Genomic DNA, 13849 nt, shown 5'->3' on the forward strand with positions numbered 1-13849 from the left:
GTGAGGATGTGGAGCATGCGAAGATAAACCTAATCGTGGGGAATAGGAAGGCTTCACATTTTACCAACATTGGAGTTTATACTTTGTTGGTAAGTAGTGGGTGAAAGTTAGATTTGAATATATGTGTTTACTCGTCTGAAAAGGCGACAAACATTATTTCTTTTCATGGTTTGTACAAACAAAGGTTTACCTTTTATTTTGATAATGAATGTGGTGGTATTAATGCTTTCTTTAATAATGTTCTTTATTTTAAAGAATTACCTTGTGATGGTGTGTATGAAACTGTGTCAGTTGTAGATAACCTAGGAAATAATGTGTTGTGTATTGATTCTTCTACTAGCTTGGATAAAGCATCATCATGGCATTATCATCTTTTTCATGTTAGAAAGAACCGCATAGGCCAACTCCAAAGGATGGAATCTTAGATTCATTTGACCTAAAGTCAGATGATAGTTGTGAAACTTGTTTGCTTGGGAAAATGATAAAATACCCTTCACTGGTACTTTTGCAACGGGTGAGGGTTTGTTGGACCTTATACATACTGATGTATGTGGACCCTTCAAAACCATCACAAGGGATGGTAATTGTTATTATGTGGCTTTTACTAATGATTTTAGTAGATATGGTTATGTCCACGTAATCAAGCATAAGTCAGAGACAATTAAAAAGTTCAAAGTGTTTAAGTAGGAAATGGAGAATAAATTGGGCAGGAGCATTAAGATGCTTCGATCTGATTGATGTGGTGAGTATCTTAGTAGAGAGTTCCTCGACTATTTTAAGGAGTGTGGGATTGTCTCACAATTGACACCACCCAGGACACCACAGTTGAATGGTGTGGCTGAGAGGCGTAATCGGACCTTGTTGGACATGGTTTTCTCTACGATGAGTCGAGCCTCGCTACCAATCTCTTTTTTGGGTATTCCTTAGAGAGTGCCGCCAAAATCCTTAATCTAGTCCCTACAAAGAAGGTTTCCAAAACACCTCATGAGATGTCGACTGGGAAAGTGTGCAAATTGGAGTACATCAAGTTTTGGGGTTGCGAGGCTTTCGTGAGATGCGAGACTCAAGATAAGCTCGAACCTCGAAGTGAGAGGTGTATTTTAATCAGCTACCCATAGAAATCCTTTGGATACCTCTTTTACAGACCCAGTGAGAATGTGGTCTTTGTGTCAAGAAGAGGGGTCTTTCGCAAGAGAGAGTTCATAAGCCAAGAAAACCGTGGGAGGCAAATTGACCGTGATGAAATTCAAGAGTCAAGTGATGAAGGAACCTCAAAGCCTATCATTCAACCTAAGGAGGAAAATCATGTTGATCCAATTGACGAGTCTGTACCTCTGAGGTGTTCCACAAGGGTTAGGAATGCACCTGACCATTATTATGCTTTCCATATTACTGTGCAAGGTGATACATTTATCAGTGATAGTACACTGTAAATTTGGATGAACCTAATATCTTTAAGGAAGCCATGGCAGGCCCAAAGTCTGCTAAATGGAAGGAGGCTATGGATAGCGAGATACAGTCCATGTGTGACAATCAAGTTTGGAACTTGGTTGACAATGTACCCGACAGTAAGACAATCGGCTGCAAGTAGATCTTCAAGAAGAAGACCGGCATGGATGGTAAAGTGCATACTTATAAGGCGCGACTTGTCACGAAGGGTTTTACTCAGACTCAAGGTATTGATTGATGAAACCTTCTCACTAGTAGCGAAGATAAAGTATATTAGGTTCATGCTAGCCATTGCTGCTTTTCATGATTATGAAATATGGAAAATGGATGTCAAAACCGCTTTCCTTAATGGAAAGCTGGCTGAGGAATTTTACATTAGTCAGCTATAGGGTTTTGTCAGTGTGGAGTACCCAAATAGAGTTGATGCGATTAAACCAACCTTTAATCTACAAAGATCGATTAGATCTTGAACAAGTATGTAAATATAAAACTGTATGAACGCAATAATAAGAACAAGTCAAGATGGAATCAAACGTGTCGAATGATTAAACAAAATCCTCAGAAGAGCTCGATTAAGAACATCAACTGTAGAAGATTGGTAGGTTACAAGAACGATTAAAGAAACCTGTTATACTCTAGATGAAACGCTATGTCGTTAATCTCTAAAATCATTTCTAATAAGCATGCAAGCGTAAACTTATATACAAAACATAAAAGGTTCTCGGTTGGACAGGCCCAAACCAGAATGCAAAGTAACTTATACTATCGAGCCCAAAAGACGCAATCTTCAAAATAATCTTCAGCCCAACAATCTCCCCCTTTGCGTCAATTTGGAGTAAGATCTTCACTAGTTACTTGGGCCAGCAGCTGAAGCAGGTGCCTTCTTCTTCACGGTGCTAAACAGACATTTGGTGATGGAGAGAATGGTCTATCTAAACCGGATGTACCAATTGATCATATCATTGAAGTACTTGATTTCATCAGCCGTGTTCTCTTTACACCGTTTGATAATGAATAACACATGCTCCAAACAAGTTGTGGTGTAAAGGTGCTTGTCAGCTAAAGCGAAGAAACATTTCTGTCCTTCCGCTCTAGTGAACATAACCGAGTTGCGTCTCGGGTCGATCCTACCCAATTGCATTTGGTTGAGATCACTGGCCGATCCCACAGGAGCAATCTTTGGTTTCTTCTTGAAGACTGTGGCGACCTCCTGATCCATTAGGGCAACCTCCATGATGTAGCAGGCTAACATCCTTTTGACATGGTCTAGAATGGGACCATATTCGGCTTCATTAGTCAAAAGGATATTATACAGGACAATCCAATCATGCGGATTTAGATTCGGTAGATCTTCCAGGGAGATAATATGAGCAGTTCTTGCAGATCCCCGAATCAACTTGAACCGAACGTTTATAAAACGACCTTCGGTATAAGGTTTCAGCACCCGAACGTTTACAATCTTCTGGGTGCTCCAAGTGAGGAATTGAGGATGAGCAGCCGCCAGATAAAAGTCAATGAGCTCCTTGTCAAGCTCAGCATTCAGGTAAGGGACTTCAAAAATGTTTGAGAAGACGTGGAAGATGAATGCCTTTCGAGTCAGTGGCATGTCGAACCGCGAATCGACAGTATTGTTGCAGTCGAACGAGATAACCGGCTCGAGCCATAAAATGCTAGGAGTTTCTATGGCCTCTTTAATCAAACGCTCCCTGGTCCATGCAGGGAAGAGAGTCTTCCGGCTTTCAAGGAGATCGTGGGCTTCCTTTTGTTTGCGTTCGGCTTCTTCAGCCTCTCGCGCCACACGACTGGCATCATCGTCAACCTTGCGACTGTTCTTTCTTTTTAATACGTCAGCAATGGTCTCCTTGTCTCCTTCTTCATCTTCTTCCTCAGCTAAGTTTTTGCCTTTGTTCTTCACACCCGAACCCAAAGCTTGACCAGCCGGAGGAGATTCGGTCGTGTGAGTAGCTTTAGAGGAAGGAGGTGGTTTCGATCCAGTCTTCTCATCTCCCCCTTGTTTCGGAATGGACACGAAACTCGGTAGTCCTTCGATTTTGTTGAGAAGATCGATGGCCGGATAGAGTTTTTCAGCGAGGGTACGCCTCACCGAAAAGTTTAGAATGGGATCGTGTGCTTCCAGGATGTTGGATAATGCGGCGTGGACATCCGAAACACACGTTTTGATCACCTCCCTTTCGGATCGAAGATCGTCCAGTTGTTGTTGGGAGTTGGAGAGTTGTGTGCTCTTGACTTCGAGGGCGGTTGATTTGCCCGCCAGAACGTCCATCAAAGAATGCTCAGCTGCGAGATCCGCTTGAAGCTTAGCGAGGCGAGCATCGATGGAGGCACGAAGTGCCGAGTTGTCGTCGCTTAGGTTTTGGCGAAGAGTAGCGAACGAAGTCAACTCCGTTGAGACAAAGTTGGCCAATTGCTGAACAATTGGTTCCAAAGATGTCTTGGTGGCATGGGCGCTTTCCTGCAAGGACTTCAGCAGGACAGAAGCGTCGGAGAATAGTTTATCGACTTTTTCGGTCGCAGCCTCACAGGCTCTGGTGGAGGCATCAATCGCAGCAGTTGCTGAGGCCACCGAATCATGTTGAGCCCTGGAAAAGACATCAACAATTTTCTGAAGGGTAGCTTTAGAAAGAGAGGACTGCTGGTTGGAAGAGGAGGCGAGAAGTAGGTCAACCTTCTCGTTAAGCTCTTTGAGATGCTTCTATGTCACTGGGGCATCATCCTCCTCGTCACTTTGAACTTGAAACGGACTATAGTAGACCGAATCAAAGATCATGTGTTCACCACCAAGGTAAGGGTTTTCACCATCAGAGGCATTTTCAGGAGATGAAGGGTGTGGTGAAGTTAGGGGTGTTGTGGGTTTGGTAGGATCAGGTTGAGTGGGTGTTGGTATAATTTTGGGTGGTGGTTGAGTATGGGTAGTTTCGGTTGTATGGGTTTCGGTTTGTGGTGGTTCGGTTACGGGAGGTAGGTCGGTTACTAGTGGTGTTTCGGTTGTAGTGGTAAAGATTGGTGGAGGTGAAGGAACTGGGGAATTGTGAAGTTCCATCTCTGGGGTAGGGGACCGAGGTGGTGTGTTGCCTCGTTGAGGAGATTCGTCTCCTTGAGAGCCGTCAGAGCCCGAATTCTCACCCTCAGACTCACTCGAAGAAGAGGGAATTACAAGCTTTCGCTTCTATTGAGTCTTCCTCCTCTTCGGCTGTGGGGATTGTGCAGCCTTCGGTTGTTTCCTCTTTTTGGGAGAAGGTCCCTTTGGATCTTTGGATGCATGCTTCCCTTTTTCTGCCCTTTTGCCCCTGCTCACCAGTTTGTTTGCATCGTGAATCGACCTAAGCATATCCGGTGTCAGTTCCCTTGGACCAGATGGCCTAAGCTCCTTGATCTTCCGAATTAACCTGCTGTCAGATGGCACGTCGCCATACATTGACTCCGGGATGGAGCCAATGAAGGAAAATTTCGATTCATCTGAGACGATAATCTTCTTGGTATGGAACGTACCGACAGAAGACATCGATGCACCGTCAGCAGTAGGAACATCAAATTTATCCATGGCCCATCGTGTAATCAAGATCTAGAACCGGGCCAACGACACCTCAGAGTGTCGGGATGATGAGGAGAGGCTCTGGATAAGCTGCTGCCATAGGACAAACCCATAGTCCAGGTTAATCCCGTTGTAAACCCCATACATTATTGATAGGAAGAGACGACTTGCACCGTCGGATCCTGAGCTCCTTTCCGACAAGCCCTTGAAAAGGACTGTAAATAGGCCATTCCACTGTGGCGGCAGGCAAGACTTTTTAAACTTAGCGACAGAGGTGAGAACCTCTGTGTATCCCATGTTGTAAAACATGTTATACAGATGACCAATCTGAATCGACTCCGGATGAACTCTTGAAGGGTCAACAGCAAACCCTAGCAAGGTGCAGAAGCGTTGGCGAGAGACTGAGGTCTTGTGTTCTGGAAGCTCGAAAAACACCCGGTCGATGGCCTTGTCGTAGTAGGCAGTCGCGTAAACCTGCGAGAGGGCCACCATTGACACAGATTCAATTCTTGAGAGAGCCGGAGCAAGTTGGGAATACTTCAAACATTCTATGACCGGCGACATATAGGAGTCGTACGCCAGTGGGTTAAGATCAATGACCAGACATTGTTGTGGGCGGATGGGAAGGATTTGTGAGGTAGCATGAACGGAAGATGAGTCAGCCATTTATGCAGGTATGAAGAAGAGGATGAACAGGAAACTGTTTGGGAGTATTTGCTCTTTGGAAATTTTGGAGGCAGTAAAGAGGTAAAAGGTGGTGTAGAGGGCTTTTTATAGTGGGTGAGAGGAGAAGAGAAAAATCGTTTCAAATCTCGTATGGAATTATGAATCGGGTTCTTGAGTGACAGATGGATGACAGTTGAGGCGTGCGATGATCACGTAGGAGAGAGAGTATCAGGTTCCTAGGATCACGCCGCCCAACTAGCGCTGTTTCAGAGAGAAAAGCCGTTACCATTTCCACACACGCATTTAATGCCACAGGACAAGAGAGACCTTAAGGTTTAAGTGTGGATTCCCGTTAAATTACGATCAAACATTTATTAAGAAATGTTGAAAGGCTTCTTTTAATTAGACTAAATAAGGGTGGCTTGGAAAAATATAAAATCTCAGAAGAAAATTAAAAACTGGATCCCAAGGGAAGAAATGTTATGGTGTATAACAATTTCATAGGAATCACACAAAATAGAATTTGAGATTTTAGTAGGTTACATTCATCAATCCTTTAGTGAAAACTTGAGCAACTTAGTTGTTCACCGTCAATTCATTAGGTGTTGAATTTTGGGTTTCATGCAGCTCATAGTGACACGAGACTAAGATCATAAACACAGATGTTGTGTAACCATAAACCTCAGCGGTAATTTCTGAGAGTCTCAAGGGTTACTATGATGGAACGAGTGTAGTGGAGAAGTAAAATGGAGATGGTGTAAGAGAACGTAGTACCTCTGCTGCGAAAATAAGGACCAAGCAGGAAACTCTTAACTCATGTGAGAAAAGAGTGAGGTAGCTCACGATTAGAATAAATGAGTTAGCCTTATTGGGAAGACAAGGTTTGTGTATACCAGGTCATGAAGGCCATTATTCAAAATCTTATGAGGCTTGAGACACATACAGCAGCATGCTTCTAGGGACACTTAGGTAATTCATCAAATTTATCACCATAAACGAACACGAACACACAAGAAATTAAAAAAATATTTTTGGAGTTTTTGAGATTAAAAAAAAATAAGTAAAAAGAAAAGAAAAAGAATAAAAGTTAAAAAAAAACTTTGGAAAGAATATGAAAAACTGAACCCGAACGTTCGGTTGGTTTCGGTTCAAGAAAATTTTGAAAAACCGAACTCGAACCTTCGGTTGGTTTCGGTTTAGGATAATTTTGAAAAACCGAACCCGAACCTTCGGTTGGTTTCGGTTCAACAAAATTTTGAAAAACCTAACCCGAACCTTCGGTAGGTTTCGGTTTTGAAGAAATTTTGAGAAACCAAGGAATTTAGACATACAAGGAAAAATATTTTTAACAAAAGGAAAAACAAAATTGTACAAGAAATATACAATAGAGAAAGACTACCTTTGAAGTAATGAGCGAGTCAGATAGTTGAACCGAACCCGAACGTTCGGTTGGTTTCGCTTCTTACGTTTGAGGTTGAGAGGTAGTGTGAGGTACTGACTCTGATTCCATCATACCTAGCCCTTACAATATTTTATTGAATGATGCTTCAGGAAGAGCTTTGGTAAAGACGTCAGCCAGTTGATCAGTGGTTCTTACAAAGTGAACTTCGACGTTTCCATCTTCCACGTGATCTTTGATGAAGTGATACCTCAGTGCTATGTGTTTGGTTTTAGAGTGTTGCACTGGGTTATGACAGATCCTAATTGCACTTTCAGAGTCACAATATAGTGGGATCTTCTTCATATTGAGTCCATAGTCTCGAAGTTGACTCTGGATCCAAATCACTTGTGATGTGCAGGATGCAGCGGCAATGTATTCCGCTTCGGCAGTAGACAATGACACACACGTTTGTTTCTTGGATTGCCAGCTGACCAACTTCCTGTCAAGGAATTGACAGCCACCAGTTGTGCTTTTACGGTCGAGTCCACTTCCTCCAAGGTCAGCATCAGAATAGGCTTGAACGAAGAAGCCTGAGTTGGATGGATACCATAGACCTAAGGAGGTGGTTCGTTTGAGATAGCGTAAGATGTTCTTCACTGCAAGCATGTGAGGTTCGCGTGGGTTTGCCTGAAATCGAGCACAATAACACACAGAAAACATGATATCATGTCTGCTAGCAGTTAGATACATCAGTGAGCCTATCATTTGACGATAGAGCGTGATATCGACAGCCGGTTTATCTAGAGATGGGGTAAGTTTGGTGCCGAATGCCAAACTTTGCTAGGAGAGTCTTCGTGTAAGCTTCCTGATTAATAAAGATGCCTTCGGGTCCCTGTCTTATGTTTAAACCAAGGAAAAAGTTAATAGGACCCATTGAGCTCATTTCAAACTTAGTCTCCATCAGCTTTCTGAATTCAGTTGTTAAGCTGGGATTCGTGGAGCCAAAGATGATGTCATCGACATAAATTTGAACTATCATAAGGTGGTTACCTTCCTTTTTGCGAAAGAAGGTTGGGTCAACCGAACCTTGTTTAAATTTAGACATCTTTAAAAATTTTGTAAGCGTTTCATACCAGGCTCTCGAAGCTTGTTTGAGGCCGTACACAGCTTTATCCAGAATATAGCAATGATTTGGATGCTTTTCGTTCACGGACCCAGGAGGTTGCTCCACATACACAGTTTCTTCGAGTTCTCCATTGAGAAATGCACACTTGACGTCCATCTGGAAAACCTCAAAGTTTTTGTGAGCAGCATAAGCCAGAAATATTCTAACAGATTCTAGCGTAGCTACTGGAGCGAAAGTCTCTTCATAGTCTATCCCTTCCTCCTGACAGTATCCCTTTACCACCAGACGAGCCTTGTTCCTGATAACATTACCTTCCTTGTCCATTTTGTTCCTAAAAACCCATTTGAGACCAACAACCGAAGCATCTGGAGGAGTTGGAATGAGGCGCCAGACTTTGTTCCTTTCAAATTCGTTCAGTTCGTCTTGCATTGCTTGAACCCAATCAGAGTGATCTAGGGCAGTGTTAACTGTCTTCGGTTCAACTTTTGATACGAATGAGTTAAACATACAAAACTCAACCTTTGAAAATAAGGATGTCTGTTTTGCCTTCAGTTGTGATCGGGTCAGAACCTTTTCAGATACATCACCAACTACTTGAGAGATAGGATGATCTCTGGTCCATTTGACAAGAGGAGGGTAATTCGGATCAAAGGTTGGGTCTAGTTCAGCATTAATCATTTCTTCTGGCTCAGATTGGCTATCGTAATCGAGCTTCATATCATTATGTTCCCCCTCAGTTGATGAGCTTTGAGAAACATGAGGTTCAGGTGTTTCTTGTGGTGCTGAGCTTCCAGGCGTTGAAGCACCTTCGGTTGGAGAGGTATCTTCGGTTGGAGAAGCACCTTCGGTTGATGAAGGACCTTCGGTTGATGTTGTAGAATTTGGCTCCCCCTGGACTTGTGAGCTTGGCTCCCCCTCGACATGAGAATTTGGCTCCCCCTCGACATGAGAGCTTGGCTCCCCCTCGACTGAAGCGTTGTTGGATGGAGAGTCATTAGTGGTCGATTCTCCTTCCTGCATTTTTCTTGCAGCATCTTCGACAATCTGCTTCATATTATCAACTTTGTTGTCTGATGCACCTGCTTCGGAGAGTGAAGCTTTCTCCGGTTTGTCAAAGAGCTCTAGAAATTTGTCGTATAAATTGGCGACCGAGACGGTGACCTGGCCAGTTAGAGGAAAGATTTCCCCAGCGGTGTCTTCTCTGGCCTGTAGCTTCTTGACATAGCTATCGTCAAAGGTCACATAGTATGTCTCTTCAATCCTTCTCGAACGCTTGTTTAGGACCCTGTATGCCTTGGATGTGAGCGAATAACCCAGAAAAATTCCCTCGTCGGCTTTGACATCAAACTTGTTGCGGTGTTCTTTAGAGTTAAAGATGAAACACCTTGAGCCGAACACATCGAAAAATTTCACATTGGGCTTTCTGTTGTTTAGTATCTCATATGGTGTGAGTGTGAATCGCTTGTTGAGATAGGACCTGTTCTGTGTAAAACAAGCAGCCGAAATAGCATCAGCCCAAAAATAAAGAGGTAAGGAAGCGAAACTTAGCATAGTTCGGGCAGCTTCACACAAAGATCGGTTTCGTCTTTCGACTATTCCGTTCTGTTGTGGTGTGTAGGGAGCTGCGAAATTGTGACTAATTCCCTTTTCTGCAAGAAACTCTTCAAACTCCCTGTTCTTGAATTCAAGACCATTGTCTCTCCTGATGTTGCGAACAACCTTCTTGAGCTGTACTTCAATTTGCTTGATAAACACTTTTAGCTTTTGAGTCGCTTCAGATTTAAGCTTTAGAAAGAATACCCATGTAAATCGTGAAAAGTCATCAATAATAACAAGAATATACTTGCTACCACCGATGCTTTCGATAGATGAAGGACCACACAAATCGATATGAAGTAATTCGAGTGGTTCAATAACTTTTGTGTTGATTATAGATGGGTGACTTTGATGACTCTGCTTCCCCATTTCGCATGCAGCACACAAATGATCTCTGTCAAACTTGAGCAATGGAAGACCCCTAACATGACCTCCAGTGACAAGTCGGTTGATATCTTTAAAATTGAGATGAGAGAGCCTTCGGTGCCACAACCAGCTTTCGTCGGATTGAGCTTTTGATAACAAGCATATAGTTGGGTTTCCTTCGATGGGTTTAAGATTTAAGGGAAACATTTCACCCTTTCGCTCTGACTTGAGAATCAATTTCTTTGTCCTTTTCTCTATGATTTCAGAACCTTCATCATCGAATGAGACTTTGAGACCTGTACCTCCAACAAGCTGAGATACACTAATGAGGTTGTGTTGGAGTCCTTCCACATAAGCCACCTTCCTTATAGTAAAGTCCCCATTTGTTATCATCCCGTATCCCTTTATGGTGCCGAAAGAATTATTTCCAAACTTGACGTTGCCACCATTTCCAAGAGATCTGTATTCCCTAAGCTCCTCTTTCCTCCCTGTCATGTGACGTGAGCATCCACTATCAATGTACCATTCTTCATCGAACTGCTCGTCACTTATAACCTGCAAAAATTAGGCAGATTTAGGAACCCAAAGTTTCTTGGGTCCACGTGAGCTTTTCATGGGAACGGGAACAGTAAGAGAGATGTCAACTAGATATGTTTGTTTTATAAGAGTTGTTTCATCTTTCCTTTTAATGGTAAAAACTTTTATTTTGTTAGGATTGGGTGTGCTCGGTTTGGACTCTGGTTTGGATTCATTGACCTTCTGCTTTCCCTTTTGTTCAGCTGACGAATGAGATTTTTGAGAAAAAGGGGAATTGGCTTTAGAGCAAGATGGAGATGAATCGGTGGAAGTAGAAGAGTTAGAAGAACGAGAAGAATTAGAATGAGAGGGTTTGTATTGAGAGGACTTCCTGGCTGGAGACTCTAGATGACCCTTTTGCTTTTGATCGTTGGGGGACCGATCTTAGAGTCTTGTTTTCTTTTGACTTCAGAACCGAACCTTTGCGTTCGGTTTGAGCTGTCCTTGGAACCGAACCTTTGGTTTCAGTTGGAGTCTTTTTCAGAACCGAACCTTTGCCTTCTGTTGACATTTTCTTGTGAACCGAACCTTGGCTTTCGGTTGTTGTGACTTTCAGGCTTTCCTACAGGATTGTTTTCATACTTCAGATTCTTGTCTTGGTGTGAGAAGTATGCATTCTGGGAATGCCAGAATTGTTTCCTTTCAGAAAGGTTCTTCCTGTATCTATGGTTCCGTTCTCTCTTCCTATTCCTCATCTGTTTAGGTTGATGATGAACATTCGATTTCGTTTTCGGTGTCTCCTTGGCTGGTTCCTTTTGAACTGCAGGAGTTTTACTTTGAGCCGAAGGAGCAGAGGGAGTATCTTCTTTTGCCGAACGATCATCCTCCTGAGGAATATCTTTCGTACCACTGGTGCTTGGCTCATCGAAATTGTCCGGCTTATTCAATGGTTCAGGTATGTATCTTCCTTTACTCATCCAGGAGGTTCTTTCAGATAAGCCAACGGTTTCGTTTGCATTATCTATTGGAGCTTCCCAGAAGTACTCATCGTAGCCATCAACATTGTCTTCGTTTACAATAGCTGTGAGTTCAGCTGTTTGATGTTCGGTTACTCCTGTCACCTTGTATACTTGATTCGGAGTGGTCCTAACCTTTTGATACACAACTGCTTTCTCAACTAATATTGGGTACTTTTGATGGGACAATCGAGCGAACTCCACTGAATTTTCAGAAATAAGATTCTTGTGGTTTACAGGTTCGTTTTTAACAAATTCTGAGCAGTCAACCGTGTCCTCTACAGAAATTTCACTCATGTTTTCGTCCTCGTTAAGATCAGATGCATTTTCAACATCAATTTTGTTTTCTGAGCTTATGTTGGCGTTTAAAGAGTCAAAATTTTGCATGGTTTCGATTCTCAGTTTAAGTCTGTCATTTTCATCCAAAAGGTTTTTAAGCATGTCCTTGTGGTCCTTGGATTTAATGAAGGACTCAATTTTGTCCAGTCCATACATGTAGGTCGGATTGACATCATCAGACGATATCACACTCTCACAATTGTAGGCTTCGGCATCGATTTCATCCTCCTTAAACTCTAAGAAGGGCAAAATCATGCGATGGATCTTATGGCCTATTTCACAATCCAAGTGAAGCTGAGTAATAGTAGAATACAAACGTTTAGCAATTAAACAAAAAACATTCCGCTGTTTTAACAATTTTAAATTGTCTCTTTGCAAATAAATGTTTTCATCTTTAACTCTAACTAATTCCGACTCCTTTAACTCGATCCACATTCTCCGCTCCTCACTCTTCGACGCCACCCTGCTTAATTGATCAGTTAGGTTAGAATTGGTGACTCGAGTTTGAGTTAAGCTACTATCTAGATGAGAAATTCTTGTATTAACATTTTCTAGTTCTTTCTCATATGAGGATGGTGGTACTTTGGATGAAATAAAAACAGATTGTACCTTCTTTATCAGTTCATCGAGCTCATTGAACTGCTGGCTGAGTGGTTTGGCCGTAAACCACATGTCCTCCTGTACCTTCGGTCCATCGCTTCCTCCATCGGTGTTGTATCCCCTCATTTGGGATATGTCAGTCACCATGAAGCATCTTCTTCCACTGCTTTCCTCCTTAGCCACATAAGCCTTTCCATGGGTAGGCTTCCTCACTTCATCGTCTTCTGAGTCGGTAGACCAAACTTCCGTGCTACCGAACTCGTCATCATTAACTGAACCCTGCACAATGAGAGCATTAATAGAAGGGTTAGCGGTAGACTTCTTCTTTCTCAACTTAACACGGCTTCCTCATCATTTCCATCATCCTTTTCAGCCATCTTCTTAAGGACACAGTCCTTAGCATAGTGGTTTTTCCCACCACAGTAGAAGCAGCTTACTCCGGAATCGCCATCCACCTTCGGTTCCTTCTTGGGCTCCTCAGCCTTCGGTTCATTGTTCACTTTTTCAGAGCTGTAACTCCCCTGCCAGTTTCGGTTTTTGTTGCTGGGGAATCTCTTCTTTATGAACCTCTTGGGATTGGACACCATCATGGCATAATCCTCAGACGTGAGGCCATATTCCTCCAAGTTGAGGTCTTCATCCTCCATCACAGCTTTACTTTTAGATAGGAGGGCCAACGAACCAAGACTAGAAACGATGTTCTTTTCTTGCAACACAATCTTCTCTTGGGACTTGAGAATACCCACCAGTTTCGCCAAAGAGTATGATTTAAACTGCTCATGGGCTTTGACTGTGGAAACCACTGCTCTCCATTCAGACCTCAGTCCATTCAAGAAAGTAACCTTCTGTTCGATAAGCTTCCTTTCAATATCATGTTTGATCATCTTGCTGAGAAGATGATTGAAGCGATCAAACGTCTGGGTCACCGTTTCTTCGGCCCCTTGCCTGAATTCTCCAAACTCAGATAAAAGCAAAGTTTGAATAGAATGTTCAAGATCCTCGTCTGTAGAATACAGTTCACGAAGTCTATCCCAAACTTCCTTTGCCGTCGTGCATGAGTTGATCAACCTGAATGTGTCGGACTGAAGGGCGAATCTGATCAACCTTAACGCCTTAATATTGCACTGGAATTTGTCCTTTTCATCTTGTGCAATATCCTTCACGTCCTTTAGCAGATCATTGTACTCCTTTTGAGTCTTAATAATTCTGGACGTTGCAGAATGAGAAAACAGTCCATTGAT

Source organism: Lactuca saligna, chromosome 3, assembly GCF_052625555.1.
Source record: "Lactuca saligna cultivar CGN05327 chromosome 3, ASM5262555v1, whole genome shotgun sequence".
Lineage (NCBI taxonomy): Eukaryota > Viridiplantae > Streptophyta > Magnoliopsida > Asterales > Asteraceae > Lactuca > Lactuca saligna.